This window comes from Toxorhynchites rutilus, chromosome 2 (assembly GCF_029784135.1).
Source record: "Toxorhynchites rutilus septentrionalis strain SRP chromosome 2, ASM2978413v1, whole genome shotgun sequence".
Lineage (NCBI taxonomy): Eukaryota > Metazoa > Arthropoda > Insecta > Diptera > Culicidae > Toxorhynchites > Toxorhynchites rutilus.
The window spans coordinates 257,342,694-257,366,025 of NC_073745.1; the positions used below are offsets into that span (position 1 = coordinate 257,342,694).

At 37.5% G+C, this 23,332-nt stretch overlaps 1 protein-coding gene across 6 annotated transcripts in view; it reads right to left on the reverse strand.

Moving 5' to 3' along the window:
• LOC129764841 (uncharacterized) overlaps window positions 1-23,332 on the reverse strand; it is a 433,851-nt gene that overhangs the window by 228,820 nt on the left and 181,699 nt on the right. The window contains exon 1 of one of the 6 annotated variants that reach the window (XM_055764367.1): window positions 1,427-1,450. The exons of the other annotated variants lie outside the window; for them this stretch is intronic. The gene's annotated coding sequence lies outside the window, so the exon portion shown is untranslated. Of the gene's footprint in view, window positions 1-1,426; window positions 1,451-23,332 lie in introns of those variants that run through there. 6 annotated transcript variants of the gene reach the window in all.

Here is a 23,332-nt window from a genome sequence, read left to right on the forward strand (position 1 = left end):
GCGATGATTTTTTACGACTTTCGACGTGGATTATCACAACAAGAGTGCGTCAATCAACTTAATTTGACTTTTGGCGATGAAGCTCCATCAAAAACCACTGTGTATCGCTGGTATAGTGAATTCAATCGTGGTCGTAGTTCGCTGTCCGACGAGTTTCGTGAAGGTCGTCCAAAATCGACTGTAGTGCCAGAAAACATCGATGCTGTGCACGAAATGATTAAGCAAGATCGTCATGTAACCCATTGTGAGATTGAGGCATCCCTAAGCATTAGTTCCACCAGCATATATGCGATTTTACATGAACACTTAGTTGTGCGAAAATTATGTTCACGTTGGATCCCACATAATTTGACAATCGCTCAAAAAAAAAGGCTCGTGTCGATTGGAATAAATGCTTTGAAAATTGGTTTAAGCGCTTTGAAAAAAGTGTATCGATCATCGTGGCGAGTACTTTGAAAAACAATAAAAATATATTCGCAGCTTAACTATTTGTTTTTGTTCCTATTCCCGAAATATAAATAGTGACCCTCGTATAATCTAGTCTGCCCTGCATTAGTACACTTCTTTGCTGTGGTGGCTGAAAGCAAACAAAAGACCGCAAAGGGTTGATACAGATATCGATACAGATTTTCTGAGAAAAAACACAGATAAAAAGATTTTTTTGAGACCAAAAACACAGATTTTATTATGGCAACCCTGTCACCAGTAGCTATACAGATAGCGTGGTCGTGTGAAATAGCCTTAGTTCGATCCCCGTTGACATCGTTGCCCTTTTTGTGGGTACAATCCCAAGCTGACATTCAGTCTGAGAGAAAGAGATGTCTGCTCCCATACATATAAATATTTTAAAGCTCTTGGAAAAGATGCTTTTATTTGTTCGCTTCACCCGATTGAGCACATATTTTGCATAGGGTAATTTTTCGTGAGAATCAACATTTTTACGAAAGTTCCGTTCGAAAATTCGAAGGTCACTTTTTTCTATACCGCCATTGGATACACCCTTAGAAAATATCAAATGTTGAAAAATAAAACTTTCAGAAGCTGCCTTATGTAGACGATATCTTGAAAAATCGGAAATTGTACAATTATTTGGCATTGGCGAAAATAGTAACTTTTCATAATTTTCAAATGACTGCAAAATATCCCTCGAAAAGGGTCTTGATGCCTGTAAAAATGTTGTCTTGAAACATGTGTAATAATAAAAAAACGCAAATGCAATCATCATTTCCATCCACGAAATCGTTCCGCGCGGTGATGGTTTCATTACGAGCTGCCACTTGACTCTCGCGACGAAACACAAGTGATGCGCCCCGAGATGATTTATTATCAATTTGCCGGAACGATGTTATTGTGGTTTCGCGAACATGAAACCGGCTGCTGCCAAACGAAAATGGACAATGAAACGACTAAAAGAAAAGGCTCATACCTTGTGAGGTGCGGTGAGGTGGCGCTTAACGCGAGGCAACCCGAGGGACTCGCCCCGCGCCCGCTTCCTTATTCCGCGATATTATGCACAATTGATGTTCGATTGTCGCTCCAACCGTTTGCCGGAAGTTTTCGTCGAGCTTTCAATTTGCGGCTTTTTTACACCCATAATCAAGGCAAATAATGCTTTTACTCATTTTGGAGTGCCGCGGCGCGTATGAATTGCTAGTTGCGATCGATCGATAAGCTGTCCGCGTTGACTAGATTTGCGTTAGGCGCTCTATAATGGCCGCGCTATAAAATAGCGGAAATGTTGTGTGTCCTTGTTTCGGTCAACCAGATTAAGCGTGTCTTCTTGTACTGCACACACCGGCACCGGAGAACGTTTTCCGTTCGGGAAATACATGCAATAACAACGCGAGGAAATGTTGTACTACAAATTGTTACTTTTACCCATTCTAGCATATCGACGAATACTTGTTGTTATTGCTACTGTTGTACCGGAGCAGTTTTCGCAAGTTGTTGACTTCCAATCGAAGCACGTGGAAAACATGTCTAGGCGAAGCAAGTTCTCATCACAAATCCACACGCGATACGACGCTACGATTGGCCCGCCTGAGTCACGAATGAGCAGCGCACATTTCGGTCCTTGAAACTAATATCTGGCTGTACGTGACAAGCTGTCGATGGAACTGTTTTGCGTTTATGCCTCCGATAGGGATTCAGCATGTTTGCATGCGAAAACGTGTCTCGAGCACCATTTCACAACACAAACAAATCGCCCCGCTCGGGGTGGGTGGTTCATCGTCGGCCAGATCCTCCAGGGATGTGTCGAATCTGGCCCGGTCCAAAGGGTCCACAACTGCAACTGCGTGCACTTGGGCTATGATTGAAACGTTCGGCACGTGAGACGTATTCAAAATGGCCAATTAGTCGAGTGGCGGGTGCAATTTGCATGCATACGCGCCGAGTCATGAAATGATCTGCGCCCAACCAGCGTCTCTCGAACCGTTTTGTGTGATACGTGTGTGTTGTTTTTTTTTCTCATCGCCAGGGAGTCATGTAATCCGACGGTATTGTTGTGTTTCGTTGATAGATTCGTTTGTCTTTCTGCTTATTTCGAGCTCATCTGGGCGGAAATTAGACGTTAAGATGTAACAGTACTGATGACTCAGGTCTCGTTCACCGTTTTATCCGCTAATTAGATGCTGGTGTTGATTGAGTCATAAGCTACAGAAAATTAGGGTGCAATTTACGTGAAACTAAAGAAAAAACGTTTCAGCGCATCAGATGATGTGCATAACACTTATATAATGTAAATCATTTAAACTGTTTCGCTTTCGTTTGTTGTCGATTCCCTCAATAACAACCGTCGCAAATCGAAACCCCATACTTCTACTTATTGAACGACGCTGACAAAGGACCAGAATGTTACCTCACACACCGTGTGCTATTCCGGACACGTAGTTCCATTCTGCCAGTCTTAATGTAATCACATTGTTGCATATTATAGTCGGAACGTAGCCATATTTGCATGTTTCTTTAATTTGGTGCACAGGTTATTTTGCTTTTGCGATAGACGATAGAATAACAAATCGAGTTTGAATATTTCAAATGCAAGAGCGTGTTCAACAATTACTCATTTTACCATTGTGAAACACTTTTTGATGATCCACCCGAAGGTGTCAGGAAAATGTGCTATTGGGGTATGTGGAAGATTTCAAATGACACGTTAAAATACTGAGTCACCTATGGTGCATTGGGGTAGCCTTCTAGTTCAACGGCGAATCAAAGATCACACAGTCTAAAGCAGTGGTACTCAAACTTTTTTCCAGAGAGGCCACACAAACACGTGTTAGTCATGGTGCCGCGAGCAGGGTTGCATAAAAAACTATGTGGTTTTGTTCTCATAAAAGCTTTTTATCGTAGGTTATTCTCAGGAAATCTGTATTGGAATCTGAAATAAATTTATAAGTCCATCATCTTGGCTCTAATATCATTGAATGGCATAGTTATTATGAATTCGCTTGTTTACTAGTTTACATTGCGCTATGTAGGAAGCAATACAATAACATATTAAGGTAACAATTCAAAAATAGAAGAACTCTCAACGCTTGAAAAATGGTCATAAAGTTGCTTCGAAGCCATATCCTTAGGATACGGACAGGTTCCGATAGAATTTTCTCATTCTAAGTTAGCTTATCGAGTCTGTTTTTATCTAGATTTATATTTTTCTGCTCTCCCAGTTCAGTAGCTTCTGTTACTACAGCTCCAACGCCCACGTGTGGCTCCTTCAGATGCTGCTGTTGAAAATCTCCAAAATCTTTCGATCGTAACTGAACTTCACTAGTTGGCGTTTAAAAATGGAATTCAGTAAGAACCATCTTGATTATCATCAACCATTATCATTATTTTCATTTTTGCAACGGAATCTATCATGTAACTACAATTTTATTCAAATTTCATAATTATATTGCAATATATTGTTAGGAAGTGTCCAAATCGATTTGTGGAGAAATATCATGAATCCCTCATGAAATTTCTTAGCAAAAAGCGCTCGTAATTGGACAATTTTCGTGACGGAACCAATATCTGGTTTTTTAATTTGTACTCGCTACATGTTTCCTACGTCAAACGCATTAATGATTGTTTTAGATATTTTTAATCATTCAAATTTCAATTCAAAGCTTTGACGACAGTATGAGCACACTTTTGAAATTCACATTCACTGTGTTTTAGTAAGAGAAAGATAGAGTTATTTATTTACTGTAACGTTAGCCGATGACATCGACTCTCGCATCTTTTCGCCCTAGGTCGAACATGAGAAAGCAGAACGTCACGCTACATATGAATGCCAAAATGAATTTCACTCAGACTGATTCAAATGCTATATGAATAGAATTAGTGAAGTGAAAAAAAAAATACTATTGTCATCAAGCCAATATTGCTAATATTGGAATGTTCTTTTAAAAAATCTGTAAATTCTGCATGAAACCCAAAAAATATGTAATCTGTAGCTACATATTCTTGGTTTCAGAAAGTCTGAAAAATCTGTATAAATACAGGTTTTTCTGTTTTCTGAAGAAAAAACAGGAAGTGGGTTATATCTATGGTATAACCGCAAGGGTGACGTAGGACTATCGTTGATTTAGAGATCATTTGTATGAAGTTGAATCTGAATTCATTCTGAATGAATAAATATTTGGAGAACTTCGAAAACGAGAGCGTTACGTTGGAGGCACAAGGTTTTATGCATCCAATATTGGATACGGAAATATCCTTCTGATGGGGAAGAATAATCTTCAGAAGCTATCCTGTTGATTGCGATTGATTGAAAAATCACAAAACCTAATGTATTTGGTCACAGTGTTACATGGATAGAAAACATTAAAATAAACTCTTTCATATGAATGTAATTTTAAATTCCCAGAGGAACTGGCAGATTATTTTCAGTAACGATTAGATATTTCCACATTTTCCTCGATACTGGAAGCCCACCAGTGGTTAATGCTAACTCGATAACCATCTGTTAATAGCACTTGATTGAAACATATTTGGTCACAGTGTTACATGGATAGAAAACATTCAAATAAACTCTTTCACATGAATGTATTTTTAAATTCCTAGAGGAACTGGCAGATTATTTTCCGGATCTTTCTCGATCCAAACGGAAAGAATTCCGTGCGTGTATGTGTGTGTGTAGCGGCTGCTTCGAGATCTTCCCGGGGAACCGTTTGTAGCATCACTCTCCTCCTGATGGATTCCCTTCTGGCCTAAGGTGCACAAACAGGCTCTTGGTGACACCGTTCATCCGCGCTTTCATGATAAATGAAGAGCTTCACCACAACAGCGACAACATTCTCCAATCGCTGTTCAATTAGAACTGAGTGGATTTCCGAGCGGCGCTCGCTTATATACCGATTGGTGATTTCAATAGCCTATTTTGAAAGCAAATTTAAGACTATTGAAACAAGTTTTTGGATCAGAAAGTAACAAGTATAGAACGCGTAGACATTTTATCTTTCGAATGAAGTGTTTATCATACCATTTCGTTCAGTTGTTTAGGAGCTATTAACACTCAAAATCTCGGTCTCCGGCGTAACGCTTTCGTTTTCGAAACTTTGATTTTACATCCCGGTATAAAAATGAAAAACGTAGTCCTACGTCAAAAAAATAAGAATGTAGGGTGGTGAACAAGACACGACCGCATTGTTTACATTGGACGAAAAAATTATAACCAGCAAGAGACAAGCATAGTCAAGGATGAAACCCTTTATACAAACTTTTGGTAGCACTGACAAGGGCCGATGAATGAATGCTTCCATTGAGTGAGCGACGCGAACATTTCGCGAAGCAATCAACTGGATTAAGCACCAACAGGTCACGATTTATCAGTCAGCCTGCTAGCGACCACATGCCAACGGCAGCGAAGCTTTCCAAATCACCTTTCTCAAGGCCGAGTGTTAAGTTTAATTTTCCAAAGAGGTTTTTTTTCTTCTTCTTTTTCTCTATTATAATGACATTCAACACTTTTGGATGGCTCGTCACTTTTTACCTTCCATTTTGGAAGAATGATCTTTAGCGTGAGAAGTATGGATGTTACCACTACGTCAGATCGCCTCCTCCAAAAGAGGTTTTTGGCATACGACTATGTCTTCGATTTCTATATAGGGGAGTCACAATTCGAAAAATGTAGCGATTCATTCAGAGATTTAAAACTTGCTCAAAATCGTTATTGCGACATATGGTGTGGTATATCCCATTAGACAGGAAATTTATCCAGCAATTTTTTGCTTAAATCACGAACAGAAAACATAGCAAAAAAGTTCAATACTTGATGATTTAAATGAGTATGGTTTTTCGATTGCACTAACCAATCGCTTCCCTCCCCGACGCAACCAGCATTTTTCTTTCTTCAATTCGGCGTTAGCTCACAATGTGTGTCGATTCGTATCATGAGTTAGTCACCATTTTTCGGACAAACAGGTATTTATAAGCTGACAGAACCGATGGAGGGATGATTTTGGAAGAAAGTTTTACGCTATTATCCCCAAAGTTCAATCAATTTGGGCTCAATTCACGTCTTTATCGTGTAGGTCTTGTTACTAACAATTTATGTAATTGTGATCCAGGATGTTATAATATCGAGCATGTTGGTTATGTAGAAAATGCAATTAATGAATTTAACTGGCTGCTGAATTAGAAGATCGCATACGCATATCAGATTACGATAGCTTGAGTAGTCGCGATCTCAATTTTATGTTCTCCATATATGTGTTCCTTAAACGTTCGCTTCACTTCCTCGAATGCACTTCTTCTTTCCCTTTCCTATACATATGCAGAACTTGGCACCCAATGAGATCAGTTCACTACAGCAGCGGCACGAACTTCCCAAGAGAGCACTCATGTTTATAGAATACTCAATATATATCACGTAATTATAAAGTAAGTACAACACTCTATAAACAATGTTTCGAACAACGTGGCAACGAAAGAGAAAATGCTATTTTTATCCATAATACATTTCTGTAGTCATAGATTGGTTTAACTAATGTTTATATTTATATGAAGTTAATATGAAGATCTCAACTGTTTATAATTGTGTTTAAAAATGATAAAAGATGACGCCTTCTTCTGCACAATTGAATAAACAGATGAAAAGGGTAATAGTGGCTTCAATGGTATTTTTGTGTACATTTTTGAACAGAATGTGGTTCATACAGGAAACATTCTTCCTTCCTTCCTTCCTTCCTTCCTTCCTTTTAAAAATCTTTTTTTAATTCACAATAATCTTATGGTTTGTTACATTCTCTATTTTAATAGGTGCGTTTAAATAATTTTCAATTGATTGATGAAAACGCTCTTACGATCTGTCTTTTGGTACTTTTTTGTGCCGACTTTAATTTTTTAAACATTACGTTTTTTTTTATTCATGCGATGGAGAGATGAACATAGATTCATTCAAATCAAATCAGTTCGGTACAACTACACGATACCTGTAAGCTGGTTTGAATAAACTAGTTTCGAGAGAAACGTGTTTGATGTTTGCTATGACTAGTTCAATAATTATTAAATAAAGTCCTCTTAAGTCGTTTTCTTGAAAGTCTAAACTTCAGTGAAATGCAGAGAAAAAAACATTTTTTTTCTAGACTAGTATACTCCTTAACGTGTACTATTGATTGCTCCCTGTCTAGAGTGACACTGAAACGATGAACTTACTTAATATCCAAATAGTTTTTCAGTATCTCTTAGTAAAACAACATCTCCAACGCATTCAAAACATCATTCCCAAAGACCGAAACGGCAACAAGGATTTCGAACCGGATCGATTGTGTGGGGAGACGAAACTAATTTACACCTTCAGTTCAGTCACCGTTGCAAAATACCTCCTCCACAATCAGCTTGAAGTACGTTGCACTTTGACGCTACTTTTAACACGTTGAGCCCAGTGTCGGTCCCTAGGGTTACCAAATGAAAAATAAAAATATATACGGTTTGTTTTCGGATGTTTACAAAATGAAACTACTTCCTAGTTGAATCTCTAACTATTTTCTATGCATACGATAAGTATCTTTGGGAGCTGGGACCGACACTGATATTGTGCAAACGCTCTTGATGCGTGCTGAATGGAAAGCGTAACATGAAAAAATCGAGGCTTAACGTGTTAACTCGGAAATAATCCACAAATTTGCGAAAAAATGTTCAATCGAAAAAAAAATCACCAATAAAGCCAAAACACTCCTTCATTAACACAAGCTCTCTCCCGGCAAAAAAAAAATAGTTACCTTCATTTCGGATATCACTTAAGAATACATTAAACTTTTAAAATAACTCTTTAGTGAAATTTTTAGTAGCTCTTTGGTAGGACCCATTCCTCAGCCTTATGGAAGCAGCTGAAGATGCGGTGATTCACGATTGATTTTCTTCTGTATTATAGTGATTTTCAACACTTTTGGCCTCAACCGAACAAAATTCATTGTGTGTATTAGATCGATAACATGTGATACCAGTAATAGGAAAGACTGTTGCCTGCTCGCTAACTGGTGGGAGACTGAGGTGGATAGAGCGATGCGAATATTTATATAATTTTGTTTTTTTCTCTTAGATAGAATGTGCTATTGATGTATTCAAATTGTATTTCACAGCATTTTTTTTGGTGCTGTAGATAATGTTATTTTTTGCGTTGAAATTTTTCCAATCAATTGATGCAAACATCTTTACGATCTACTAAGAATCGGTCGAGTTAAAACCGTTCGGAATCTTTCATTATTTCTTACATGTTCAAAGTTCAAATTTCATTTTACTAATCCCACCTCCCATCTCCCATACTTCCTGTTAGACGTGATCCTACGAAAGAATTCGCTTGCCCCGTGATCGCATTATTGACTCGATACTAAGACTCAGAGAATTTATAATCCGAGCAGTTTGTTTGGTAGCTACCAAAGTTAGATCGAGAGTCGGCGCTCGATGACTGGATGGTTCGTTGGAAGAAGTGTATTCTTACGAAGGGACCTATTTGGAAGGCGATAATATGAATTTAGATGTTAAAAAAAGGATTTTTTAACAAATTCACAAATTCACAGTGTATATTTGACAGAATTTACATACTAATAGAACCGTAAATTCTCTATGATATTAACGAACAGTGGAAGCATCTCCATATACATACAAATTTTTGCGCTTTTATTTTGTGCTTTTATACAAAACGGCGCATATTTGACTTAAATTGGATAATTTTAAGTATGTTAAATAAAGCGTCAAATTTCTATCAGAAATACGACATTTCTTTTTCCCCAACCCTATATCTTTGCCATCAATAACGAGCACTGAACGTAGCGGCAAGGCACAATTCAATCGTTGCTCCTCTATCGTGCGGATCGGTCACTGATCTTTAGGAAACGAAAAATATTCCCAACTCACGCTCCGTATTTTTGTTTAATTTGCACCAGGCGCGAGTAAAAAATATTTAATTTACAATTTTTACGCAAGTCTCGCTTTAGCCATCGAGCAGTGAACAATCTTTTTGATAATGAGGGTCAATAGCGTATTGTGAAAGAACGATGTCACAGACGGATTACCATCGTTTTGCGATACGGTTTTATTTTTGGTTTTTGATTTCAAATCTGAGATGGATGGTCAACGATACCCAGCTTTGATTTTCGTACCGTCTGGGGAAGAATATTGTGCAACAAATGCATAATTCCCTGCGTGCCAGTTGCAGAAAAGGTCATCGCGATAAAAGTTGTGGCTAAACTGCAGTGCGTGACACCAGCCTAAAGATTGCGAGAGAGCTGGTTTTGATAGCCTTTTTTAACGATAGTGACAATGGACCTTGAATGGAAAGAAGAAAGAGAGAGAAACAGTCACAATTCTCGTAAGTAATACTGCTTACAAACGGGTTGCTCGATTGTGCAGTGCATCCACAAGTCAGTGTCTCAACAAGATTTTTTCAAGCGTATTCCAGCAGGTGCTTTCTTTAATTAAGTAATTCGATTCACCACAAATATTTTTTACGCAGGACTACGTCTTCAGTAAGGATGCCAAATCAGTAAACAGAGTTTTGACATAATATCAACGTTACTAAAGGGTGTGTCACATCAAATTGCATCACGGAAAAAACGCTGTAGAAATTTAATTTATAGGAATTATATCTTCAGCTTTCGCTTATAATCAGATAAGAGTGTATAGATCACGTTGGCCATGCTTCACTGTCAATTTTTCGTAAATTTGGAAAAATGTCGTCGAACGAAAAAGAGCGTCGTGAATTAATCCTGTGCACTCATTTCAAGAATCCGGAATTATCACATCGGGACATCGGTAAGATGCTGAGAATCGTCCAATCCACGGTCAGCAGAGTACTAAAACGATACTTCGAGAACCTAACCATCGACCGGAAGGTGAAGAACGGCAAAAATGGATGCTCCGTCAGTGAAAAAGATCACAAGCGCGTAGTTAAGCAGTTTAGACGTGATCCGAGAAGTTCGGTCCGGGATGTCGCCAATAAGCTGAATTTGTCAAATTCATTCGTCCAGCGGACCAAGCAGCGGGAGGGCCTGCGTACATACAAGGTTCAGAAGGCTCCTAACCGCGACGAAAGGCAAAACATGGTGGGGAAGACGCGAGCCCGGAAGCTGTACACCGAAATGCTGACGAAGCCGCATTGCCTGGTAATGGACGACGAAACCTACGTCAAAGCGGACTTTCGTCAGCTGCCGGGCCTGTTGTTCTTCTCCGCAGAGGACAAATTCAGCGTTCCGGAGGAGATTCGCAAGCAGAAACTATCCAAGTTTGCCAAAAATTTCATGGTGAGGCAAGCGATCTGCTCTTGCGGAAAGCGGAGCGCCCCCTTCGTGATGACCGGCGCGGTAAACGGGCAGGTTTACCTTAAGGAGTGCCTACAGAAGCGCTTACTACTACTATTGCAGCAGCACGAGGGCCCGACCATCTTCTGGCCGGATCTCGCTTCGTGCCACTATTCAAAGGACGTGTTGGAGTGGTACGAAGCCAACGGGGTCACCTTCGTGCCAAAGGAAATGAACCCGCCCAACGCGCCGGAGCTTCGCCCAATAGAGAAATCTTGGGCGATTATGAAGCAGGCCCTCCGGAAGAACCCAAAAGTTGTCAAATCGGAGGCGGACTTCAAGAGAAAATGGATTTCTGTTAAAAAAAAACTACAACCTGACATTGTACAGAACCTTATGGACGGGGTAAAGAGGAAGGTACGAGCATACGGGCTTGGGCTCGAAGTATGAATAAAAAGAAAATGCCAAAAGTTGTTTAATAGTTTTTATTTTACTGTCTAAAATTTTCAAAAGGATCGGTCTACTGGGCGAATTTCTACAGCGTTTTTTCCGTGATGCAATTTGATGTGACACACCCTTTATTTTCGATATGAACGAATTGTGCATATCAATTGAATCGGAAATTCACTAAGATTCGTTTGATATGCTATAGATTACTATTCTCTTTTCCGTAAACGGGCTATTTAGTGAAAATTGAACGCACTCCCTTTTCCCATACCATAGTCCTGTGCTGACATATCCGTGCTGTCGTTAATGAGCAATTAATGTATCAGCGAGGTACATCATTTATTTTCCACTTCAAATCAGGCGCGCGTAAACCGCTCGCTTGAAACGCAAATGCAGCGATCAATGAGAAGAGAGCAATTTATTGCGGTGAGGGCGCCGCGTCTATTTTTGTGATTTCGTCTGACGGAGAGGGCTTTTGTATTATTGCATGACACGCACACACCGTTTTTGTTTATTTGCGTTGCCAAAGGTAGATGATAGTGGTGAAGAAATGATAAACAATGATTCTAGTGGAACAAAATATAATTACCTGTGATCGAATGCGTGTCTACTGCGAAAAAGATCACCGCGGCAGCGGTCGCGATAAACACTCAGTACAATGCGTACAGTGACAAAAGTAAACAAATTCCGACATAGTGTATTTGCTTGTGTATTCTTCTCGTGAGGGCAAGAATGAATCATCAATCAACAATCTCGACCTGTTTATAAACAATCCTAAAAGTATCTACTAAAGAGCTATTTATCAAATTTATTTTTTTACTAGCTGACCCGACGAACTTCGTCCCGCCCAAATTTTTTTTATTTGAATACTTTCAAACATCCACGTTTTCTTACTAAGTGAACGTTAGTGAGTCCAATCACTGAAATCTCCATTGATTGATTACCCTTTGACCCTTTACAATTTCCTTTTACCAGAGAAATCAGGGAAAATGAAAATAAAAATCAGGATAAATCAGGATAGCTCATTTTGGGATGTGCCGATTTTTAGGATAACAAAGGCATATTTTTTATAGGCAGACATACATTTATTCAATTTTATGTGCACAGTTTTGTTCCACAATCTTTCGCCATGCTTCATACAGCCTTAAAATTCTATCCTACCACATCATGTTTGCTTTCTCGTCGAAAATTGTTAACGGTATTTTCTATACTGTCTATAGAATCGAAGTTCTTGCCCTTGAATAAATTTTGTAGAGACCTGAACCTTACTTGAGCAAACTTCCACTCATCCTTTTTTAGGCATTTCCACAACTATGCATTATTAGTATTGTGGCTCGTGATACTATGACTACGACAATAAATGTCATATATTTTTAACGATTTTTGAAAAATTTATAATGATCTACTTAACAAAAAAAAAATTACTAAATACCTATAACTCTGTAATCCTTGGCATGAGATCCTGGAGAGAGAGAGAGAGAGAGAAAAAGATCTCGCAAAATTACCCTCAATGTTCATTCACTCAATTGGCGTTGACGGTTTCATTTTCTGTCATTGTGAAACGAGAAACATAGTGGATTTCCGGGTGGAATAAACGCACTACGTGTTTTTAGCATTCAAGTAAATATTAATACGTAATAATAAATAATAAACTAAAGAAAGGGCAATCACTACACGAGGGAGAACCGGAGAGCATTTTATGTAGGCTATTCTCACCGTTCTCATTTCCAACCAGGATCATTTTTATTGTGATAAAATGAAAGACTAAAAATCAGGAAAAATCAGGATCACTTTAGTAAAATCAGGCAAAATCGAGTGTTTGTCAGGATGTCACGATACGAGCCAAAAAGTCTGGGAAATCCTGAAAAATCAGGAAGGTTGGTATCTCTGCCTTTTACTATAAATTGTCTAGTACTTCTACGAAAATTCGTCCTTATAATATAAAATTATTTTCAGACACAATTCTCGTTCAAGATTCTTCAAGCATTTGGAAATAACATGTTTCTCCGTTGCATGGAATACATGTTTGATACAGAGAATATTACAAAATGAAGACAGCTCAAATCGGACCATTCTTTCCTCGGGTTTAGGGTACACCAACACATTTGGCCTTCCATTTTTGTTTATATAAATAGAAGATTGAAATGCGTTATTCCGTTTGAAAACCTTTTCCACTTCCGAACAAAAATCAATTTCGTCAGCGCCAGCATCAAATGGACTAACAACGCTTAGCTAATTGTAGAACATATGGGAATTAAATTTTCCGAATTTTCCGATTTTTCTCTCCACTATATTGATCTACGGGAAGAGACGAATACAACGAAATATAGATGACTCGAATTGAACCATTCCTTCCTCGGGTGTTGCGCTTACCAAGACATTTGGCCTTCCATTTTTATTTATTGATATAAGAAATCTTCTTCTTGAATGGCGTTAACGTTCCCTGTGGAACTTTTGCCGTCTCAACGTATGCATTAACTAGCGTCATTTATTAATACTTAGTTGAGATTTCTTAAGCCAAATAACACGCCTTGTATGTATTCCGAGGGGCAAGCTCTAGAATACGCGTGACCCCAGTGCAAGTCGAAGGAAATTTCTCTGACGAAAAATCCCCCAGCCAAAACGGGAATCGAACCCGAACACCCGGCATGATATTGTGAGACGCTAACCACTCGGCCACGGGTGCACTGATATAAGATATGGAAATGCGTTATTTCACCTGAAAATCCATTTCCACTTACGAACAAAGATCAATTTCGATAGCGCAAATATCGAATGGACTAACAACGCTTATTATGATGTAATTTTCGAACATGTGGGAATTCAATTTTCCGAATTTTCCGACCTTCCTTCAGGATTTTCCGAAATTTTTCCGATTTTTCTCTTCACTATATTGATCTACGGGAAGAGACAAATACAACAAAATAAAGAAGGCTAAAATCTGATCATCCCTTCTTCGTGTTTTCCGCTTACCAACAGATTTTGCTTTACATTTTTATTTATATAGCTTTAACGTTTGTATGAATCGCCGAAATGACATACGAAATGGCTTACAGTACTCCCCTATAGACCGGAAGCCTTTTTTAAACATCAACAACCAGCAGAACTTTCTACCACTTACACAATAACTGACGTCTATCGAGGATTACCTGCAGCCACCGGAGAAGGAACAAGTGCACACGGTATACAATCACTAACAGGATTGAGTGCTTGCAATATGTAATCTGCATAATCAGTTGCCGGCGAATGGGGTGATGTTGACGTCAGACGCTAGATAAACATTGGGGCGTGCGGCACGTAGTATGCAACCTTCTTTAATTCTCCCGCACTCCCAACAACTCCTTCCTCCACCGGACGGGGAATACTTAAACACGATTGTAATTCGATTGCCAACTTGAAGGAAGCACGAGTTGTGCCATTTGAATACTTGATGAGCGAACAAACAAACACGGAACGCACGGACGGACAGCTTGGAATGGAACGACGAATAATCGCATCGAAGTCGCTCGATTTTCAACACGGCTACATCGTTCCGAAAAAAAAAGCTGGATGGATGGACACTAACCAGTTTGCAATTCTACAGTTTGGAATCTGAAACCGCAGAATGCAAAAGTGATAGTCAGCAGTGTTTTTTATCGTTGCTTCAAGGTTAAAATGCACAGCAATGCTGCCGAATCATTCGATTAAACTGATGACTGAAGGGAATTCGGCAAGCTATTAAAACTGTTTTTCATTGCCTCTGCTCTATGGTCATCCAGTTGAAGCGAGGAACATAAACACCGCGAATAAGGTTCTAAGTCACGCTTAAGTCATTGCGAAAACAACTATTTTTCGTTAATAACTAGCTTAATTTGACTGTTTCCGACAGTCAATTGGCGAACAGCATAAATCCCACACTTGACCTTAAAATCCCATCGTTGCACAACGCGTCGCCGTCAGGTAATAGCCAGCGCGCGGGGGTGGCAAATGCATCACATCTTCTCCCCTGGTAAGGCTGTCAGCCGGCTTGGCCTGTTGATTTCGTAACAAAACTCCCACCTTCATAAGTGAATACAGCGAGTCTTGTGTGATGGAGCGTGCCCTACGACGAAGTACTTTCCATCCGAGACCATGATTGATTGTTTATTAATTTGGGATTCCGCCATTAAGGCAAAGTGGCTCCTCGAAAGCTAGTTCCGCTACATCACATCTGTACTTCCGCATGTTGTCATCATCATCGAAGCTAATCGAAGCTTGAATCGGGACTGAATAATTCTCCAAAACCTAGCGACCTTGAAACGCGGAGCCACTTTACATTTTATGATTCTTCCTATTGGCACAGATTGTGCATTCGACCCACGTAACTTACGAATGACGAAAATGGTTGGGTAAACAAGTCTCACCAGTTTCTTCGTCGAAACAAAGACCAATATCGGTGGCCGATAGCATCCCATGGGTTGTGTATAAATACATTCAGTAATGATGTTATCCGCAATATTTCCTGTTCTGTATGCAGGTTTACTGGAATCCGACAAAAATCAGCAGCTCTACGTACGCATATCACAATCCACAGATAAAAGAATCACTTTACGAACAAACATGATTTGTTCCAAATCATGTACATAAGGAAACAGGCACCCCATTAGAATTTTTGTGATTATAATTAGTTAATAATAATAATTTTATTATTATGATCAGAATTTGTATTATCATTTAGCAAATTTTCACGCAGAGTAGTGCCGTGTCGATTGAAAGAAAGGTTGTATAAATGAAGATATGGATTTGAAAAAATGAATGAAACTCCAATATCGGAAATAACGTAACCATTACAGAAAAGTTATATGAAAATTGTATCTACAGTACTAACCATTCTCGAGATATAATCAATTTCATGTGATGAAAACCATGTCTGCGGATCAAACAATCTGTGGATCAGAAAACAATATCAACTATCAATCTCATCAATCAAGTCTCAATAGACCTTGAGAAAATTGTAAAATATTCAATTAACTTGAATAGTTGATTGTCGTAACGTATTGAGGTGAAATTTAAACATAGGACTCCATATAGGGTTTCACTCTACGAAAAATGTAATGATTCATTAAGAGATTTCTAACGTATATTACTCAAAATCGTTATTGCGACATATGTTGTGCAATTTTTTGCTTGAAACACGTACAGAAAAAATTGTAAGAAAAAGTCAAACAATTTGACGATTAAAATGAGTACGCTGAAGTCGCTTCTTACGCGGTTTATTTTCACGCGGATTTCGGAATTTACGCGGATTTCGAAATTTACGAGGTTTTGTTACGCTGCACGTATCAACCGCGTACAAATTCAATGTGCTAATTGATGTGACTTTTCACGAAATATCTTTATATTGTATCACTGATTAATAGCTGAGAAATAAAAGGAGATACAGACATCATGATTTACGCATACAAAAAAGAATCAGCTAATCAATTGTTAGAATATGGGTTGCAATTTTAGTTAATAATTCACTGTTAGATTTTTATACAGATTTTTAACCCGGTTTATTTTTACGCGGATTTCGGAATTTACGCGGTTTTTGTTTCACGCCGGTTTTGGAATTTACGCGATTTTTGTTTACGTGGCACGTTTCCCCCGCGTAAAAAGCGACTCCAGTGTATGTTTTTTCGATTGCACTAACCACTCGCTCTCCGCTCCGACGCAACGAGCCATCTTTTTGCCTACAATTCTATGTTAGCTCACAATCTGAATCGATGCGTATCACGAGTTATTCTCCATTTTTCATACAAACAGACATTTATAAGTTGGCAGAATCAATGGAGGGATGATCTGGGAAGATGGGTTTACTCTATTATCCCCAAAGTTCAATGAATTCGTGCTCAATTCGCGTCTTTATCGTGTAGGTCTTGCTACTAACCATTTATGTAATTGTGGGACAATATGTCATAAAATCGAGCATGTTGTTTGGTTATGTAAAAATGTAATTAATGAATTTAACTGGCTGCTGATTTAGAAGTTCGAACGCATATAATTAGATTATGATAGCTTGAGTAGACGCGATCTTAATATTATGTTCTCCGTGTATGTCTTCTTTAGATGGTCGCTTCACTTCCTCGATGGCACTTGCCCATTCATCTTTCTCATTACTATACATAAGCAGAACTTAGCACCCAATAAGATTAGTTCACTACAACAGCTACACGAACTTCCCAAGAGAGCACTCATGGCCATAGCATACTCAATATACATCTCCTGGCTATAAAGTTATTACAAACAATGTTCCGGACAACGTGGCGACGAAAGAGAAAATGCTTTTTTTTATCTATAACTAGCTGAGCCGGCAAACTTCGTCCCGCCCAAAATTTGTTTTTTGTAATCAATACCTTCAAACATTCACGTTTTCTTACTATGAGTAAGTTCATAGGTCCAATCTTCTATTCGTCCCCGTTGAATTTACTTTTTACTATAAAATTACTAGTATTTCTAACAAAACTCATCATTACAATATCAGATTATTTTCAGACACAATTCTCGTACAAGATTTTTCAACCACTTGCAAATAACATGTTTCTCCGTTACATGGAATAAATTTTTTATACAGAAAATATGATAGAATAAAGACAGCCCTAAATCGGACAATTCCTTCCTCGAGTTCTGCTCTTATCAACACATCCGGCGATACTTTTTTTTTGGTATAGATAGAAGAAGATATAGGAGTGCGTTTCATCACATTAAAATCCATTTCCAGTTCCGAACAAAGATCAATTTCGCTAGCGCAAACATCAAATGGGCTAACAGCACTTGTCACTATGTAATTGTAGAACATATGGGAATTTAATTTTCCGAATTTTCCCTTTTTCCTTCAGAGTTTTCCGAAAATTTTCAATTGTCTTGTTTGGTTGAAATATGTGTAATATTTTTTTGGGATCCCCTTTCCATTCCAGAGGAGGGAGTGGTGTCATACCATTATAGAAACATTTCTCATACCCAAAAACCCTCACATCCCAAATTGTACTTGATTAGTTCTCGAGTTATGCAGAAATTTGTGTTTCATTTGTATGACAGCCCACCCTCAGAGAGGGGGGTGGAGAGTCGAACCATCATAGAAACATTTATTGCACCCTAAAACCTCAATATGCCCATTTTGATTTCATTCGCTTGATTAATTCTCGAGTAATGCAGGAATTTGTGTTTCATTTGTATGGCAGCTCAATCAATTTTATTTTTATTTATATCAATTTTATATATTTATAGATATATTTCTGTAGTCATAGATTCATTTGACTTAGGCTTATATTTATGTAGATCTTAAATAATTAGACTTTTGTTTAAAAATGGTAGACTCCTTGGATGACGGCACCACTAAACGTCAAATTTTGTTAAACTAGAAGTGTTTTCATATTAAAATATACAAAAAATATATCGAAGAAAGGGTGTTTTAAGATATCATTTTTTTAAAATATTAAATTAAATTAAAACAAAAATAAATTTAAAAAAAAAATTTCTGACAGTGCATTTGAAATGTGATTTTCGCAAAAAACTTTTATCAAACATCATATTTTAATCAGACATCTGGATTTTGAGTTACAATCGTTTGGAAAGCAGATCAATGATTTCGAATACGTCCTTTGAAAAAATCAGTCATAATTTCAATCGGTCATATGAAAATGAAAATTGTGATTTTAGGTAGTTTCCATCATAAGTACCAAGTTAGAAAAAAAATTGGGGCGAAATTGCTTTATATGAACATTGTGGTACTTTCACTAGGATAACAATGAGAATTTCATTGATTCCAATGACGACGAAAAGTTTGTCTATTCTACTCTTCTTCCAAGCAGTGAGTTTCGTGATTATACCGGTACGTCCTATGAAAGTGAATAATATAACACTGCACAATGGTCCATGAGGTGCATTCAAGTGAAAATTAGCATTTAGAACTCAAAAGTTATTCTCTAGACAAAAACTGTCTTAGACAAAGTTGGTACATAAGATAGAGCGCTCATTTTTATGTTATCAAAAATAGGGTGAACAAAATTGTCGATGGAATAAAAAATATAACTTTCTTATCTTTATAGATAGAGGTAAACATAGTTCAACAATGTTGTAGTCCCAGTTATTTGAAACATCTTTGTAGATGTTTAACTTAGAAAAAAGGATCAAGAGTTTTTTCTATCTCCTGATCCTTTTTTCTAAGTTACGTTAGAGTCACCGTGAAAAAAAAACTGTTTTTGCTCTAACTTTTATATTTCAAATTCTACATACAAACTTGAGTAGGATTACGAGATTGACAAGTTCTGCATCGCAAAATGTTTGTAACAATAAGCTCTAAAAATCGTACGAAGACAGTTTTGATGTAGAATTTCAAATGTAAAAATTAAAGCAAAAAAACCGTTTTTTATGGTCACAATAATGCAACTTAGAAAAAAGTGCTAAATCGATTATATCAAAAGATAGAAAAAACCTTTGTTCTACAAAGTTGTTTAAAATAACTGGGGCTACAATATTACCGAACCATTTTTATCTCTATCTATAAAGATAGGATAGTTGGATTTTTTATTTCATCGACAATTTTGGTTACCCTATTTTTGATAACATAAAATGAGCGTTCTATCATATGTAACAACTTTGTCGAAGACGGTTTTTGTCTAAAGAATAAATATCTTCCACAAAGTTGTTTTTAGCGATTTCTATCTAAGTTGCATTAGGGTAACCATGAAAAACGGGTATTTTACTCTAACTTTTGTATTAAAAATTCTACATCAAAACTGCCTTCGTACGACTTTTAGAGCATATCAGTACCAACATTTTTCGATGCAGAATTTATCCATATCTTAATCCTGCTCAAAGTTATTTGATACATGCTGTAAAATTCCTGTGTGAGTGTTAGGCAGCATCGAAGAGAGTGTCCGTTACGCAGGCCAAAAGTAAAAGTGTTTTCATTCTCCTTTCTTTGTACCTCAAACACTTCATATACAACGTTTCTCGTTGGAGTGTTAGCGTCAATTTGTGTATAGTTTTTGTATGATATTCTGTCGATTTGGAATTGATTCATTTACACCTAGGATTCCAGCGGAGTGACGCCGGGCACCATTTGTTTGTTTTTTTGATACATTGTCAGTCATTGTCATCATTTTCTTTATTTTTAAACTTGTAGTCCTTGAATTTTCCATTCTTCAATTCTTTAGTTCTTTCTCGCCGTCGCGATTGAGTATACTCGATTATTAACTTAATTAATTATTAGAATACGCGCAATGAATAACGATATATATTTATGATCTAATTGGTTTTACAGGAGTTTTCTCGGTTACCTTATCAGGTTCTCAAAAATTAACTCTACGCCGTCACGATTGAATTTGAAAAACGTACATGCGATAAATGAAATGTTTTTAGAATCACATCAATTACCGCAGTGAATCCTGATTTTTATTAACCATTCCCACTAACAACTATCCCTTCCATGATAAACGCTAGGGAACCACGCTTTAGAGGCGACCCTTCTGGCCTTCGGGCGGCGAATATTATACTAACATTCCTTCCCTTCCCCTGGTGACTGTAAGGACGTGGCCGGCGTCGTTATTGACCATTTAAAGCTCGAATCATCGAAAATTACACAACGAGAATGATTTGCTAGTCCCAAGCGTCATTCTGTGTGTTCTCTGTGCAATTTGGTTGGTTCAGATCAATCACGGAGAGCAACTACGAATTGTACAGTCTACCCAAGCTTAAGCTCATCTTAATCCTGCTCAAAGCTATTGACGGGTTTTCATTCAAAAACTCATGGTTTCAATTTTTATTTACTCAAACACAAAAAATAAAATATTTTTGAAAATCACATATTATATAGAATGAAATTTGTTCTTTCAAATTCCGTCAACAAACATTTCATATGTTTGCCCTAGAAAGAGTGACAAACACATGAAAAGATCGTGTTTTTTGGGAAGAAATATCAATAACTTTGAGTGAAGTTGAGATATTGACAAGTTCTGCTTCGCAAAATGTTTGTATTAGTAAGTTCTGAAAGTCTTTCGAAAACAGTTGGTATGTAGAATTTAAAATATAAAACTTTTTTTTTCATGGTTACTCTAAAGTAACTTAGAAAAAAGACGCTATATCAGTTATTCCAAGAGATAGAAAAAAACTTTGTTCTACAGAGATGTCTCAAATAACTGGGGCTACAACATTGTTGAACTATGTTTACCTCTATCTATAAAGATAAGAAAGTTGTAGTTTTTATTTCATCGTCAATTTTGGTCACCCTATTCTTGTGAACATAAAAATGAGCGCTTTATCATATGTAATAACCTTGTCGAAGACAGTTTTTGTCTAACTGTCGAGAATAATAACTGTCGAGCTCTAAATACTAATTTCCACTTAAAGGGGGACCCCGGTCTAGAAAATCGAAAAAAAAAATTTTTTTATTTGCATTTTTGGGAAGCTTATGCCCTCAGAAAAAAAGTTTTATTTGATATTTGATTTCATTGGAAAGTTACAGCCAAAAGTATGAAGTCACCTCAAAACCATGTTATTTCAACTGGTGGTATCGATATCTCAGGATCTTCTCGACCGATTTGGTTGAAATTTTTTATCAGCATGTAAAAATGAATTATCTGAGGCGCTACAGCCATTTTTTGATATCTCATTTTTTAGATTTTTAAAAATCACTATTTAGAGATTTGTTTAATGAAAAATATCAAATTTTTCACAAAATGGCCGCCGTTTTGGCAATTTTTCGAATTTTTAAAAACCCCTATGTAACGCTTTAGGTGTTGTCCTAAAGTATCGAAATATTCATTGGAATTTGTTCTACGACACCCCGTTACTTCAGATCCGATACCACCAGCAAGGTACCGATTTTCAGACAGCATCTACGCATCCAGCTGTCAACAGCGCCATAATCATTATTCGTGCACCCAATAAATGGAAAATACATCTTCAAATATACCTTAAACCAAAATACACGAACACTTCACTTTATTCGTAACATCCGAAAAAGAAAATCACGAAAATTTATTTTTTTTCCGACCTTCTAGACAGGAGTCCCCCCTTGAATGCACCTCCTGGACCATTGTGCACTGTCGGCAATCTCCAAGCCATAACAGAACAAAACAGCGGATCGGTTACATGCAAGGAGGTCAAAACTGAATTTACGACTATTCGTGCTGCTTTCACAATACTGTTGGATTAGTTTGAGACAGTTAGGCTTTATCTTCGTCGAATTTTGAGTTTCACAGTTCTTTTTGACGTAAAACTACGTCATTCATGAAGGGTGCCAAATCAGAATACAGGTCACGTTTTTATGAAATAAAGTTAACGTTAATAACTAATTTTGCCGCGAACGGATTTTGACGATTTACATACCAAATGAATTGGAAATCCCCTAAGATTTGTTTTTTATGCTATATATTACAATCCCCTGGTGTTTAAACGGTTTAAATTGATGAAAACTAGAAGTATTTCCATTTTCCCAAACATTTACTCTGCTCATATGTGAGATTCCCTACCCATGCTGTCAATAACGTGCAACTTAACGGCGATCAACGAATAGGAATGATTCTAGAGGCGAATGAACTGAAAACTTAAAGCCAAAAAAGAACAAGAAAAAGGGGAATGATTGAAAATCACCGCGAACAAAGAAAAGAAGAACGAAGGGGCGGGAGCATAAATATTGGCTCTCGTTGTGGTAAACTTTCAGTATCGTTCTAGATACGAAACAATGAACATCGCTTGTTCTTCCTTGTTTTGCGTCATCACATGTCTTCGTTTCGGATTGAGCTGTGGACACGACCAAATTACTTACTCGCTGATGTCTCCCTGACATTGCAATTATTACATCAAACTACACAATTATGTGGGGCTATCATCGGCTCACTAAGAAAATAATTGTTCAGAAATTATGTGAGTCATTTGGTTTCGCACGATAGTAGCAAAACTATCTCCACCAAGAATGACAGCTAAGCTAATCGAGACCGCAAATATTATTAGAAAGGCTTTCTGTTGATAAGAGAGCAAAGCGGACATAAGTATATGTGTGTGTGTGTAAAATAATATCCGAAGTTATTAACAAGGGACTAATAACAGCGAAGTTCTACGTCAACCAAGAATGACAGCTAAGCTAATCGTTCAGAAATTATGTGAGAAATTATTACAATCTACTTTAGTTTACTTTTCATCTCTCTGGTAATATGTGG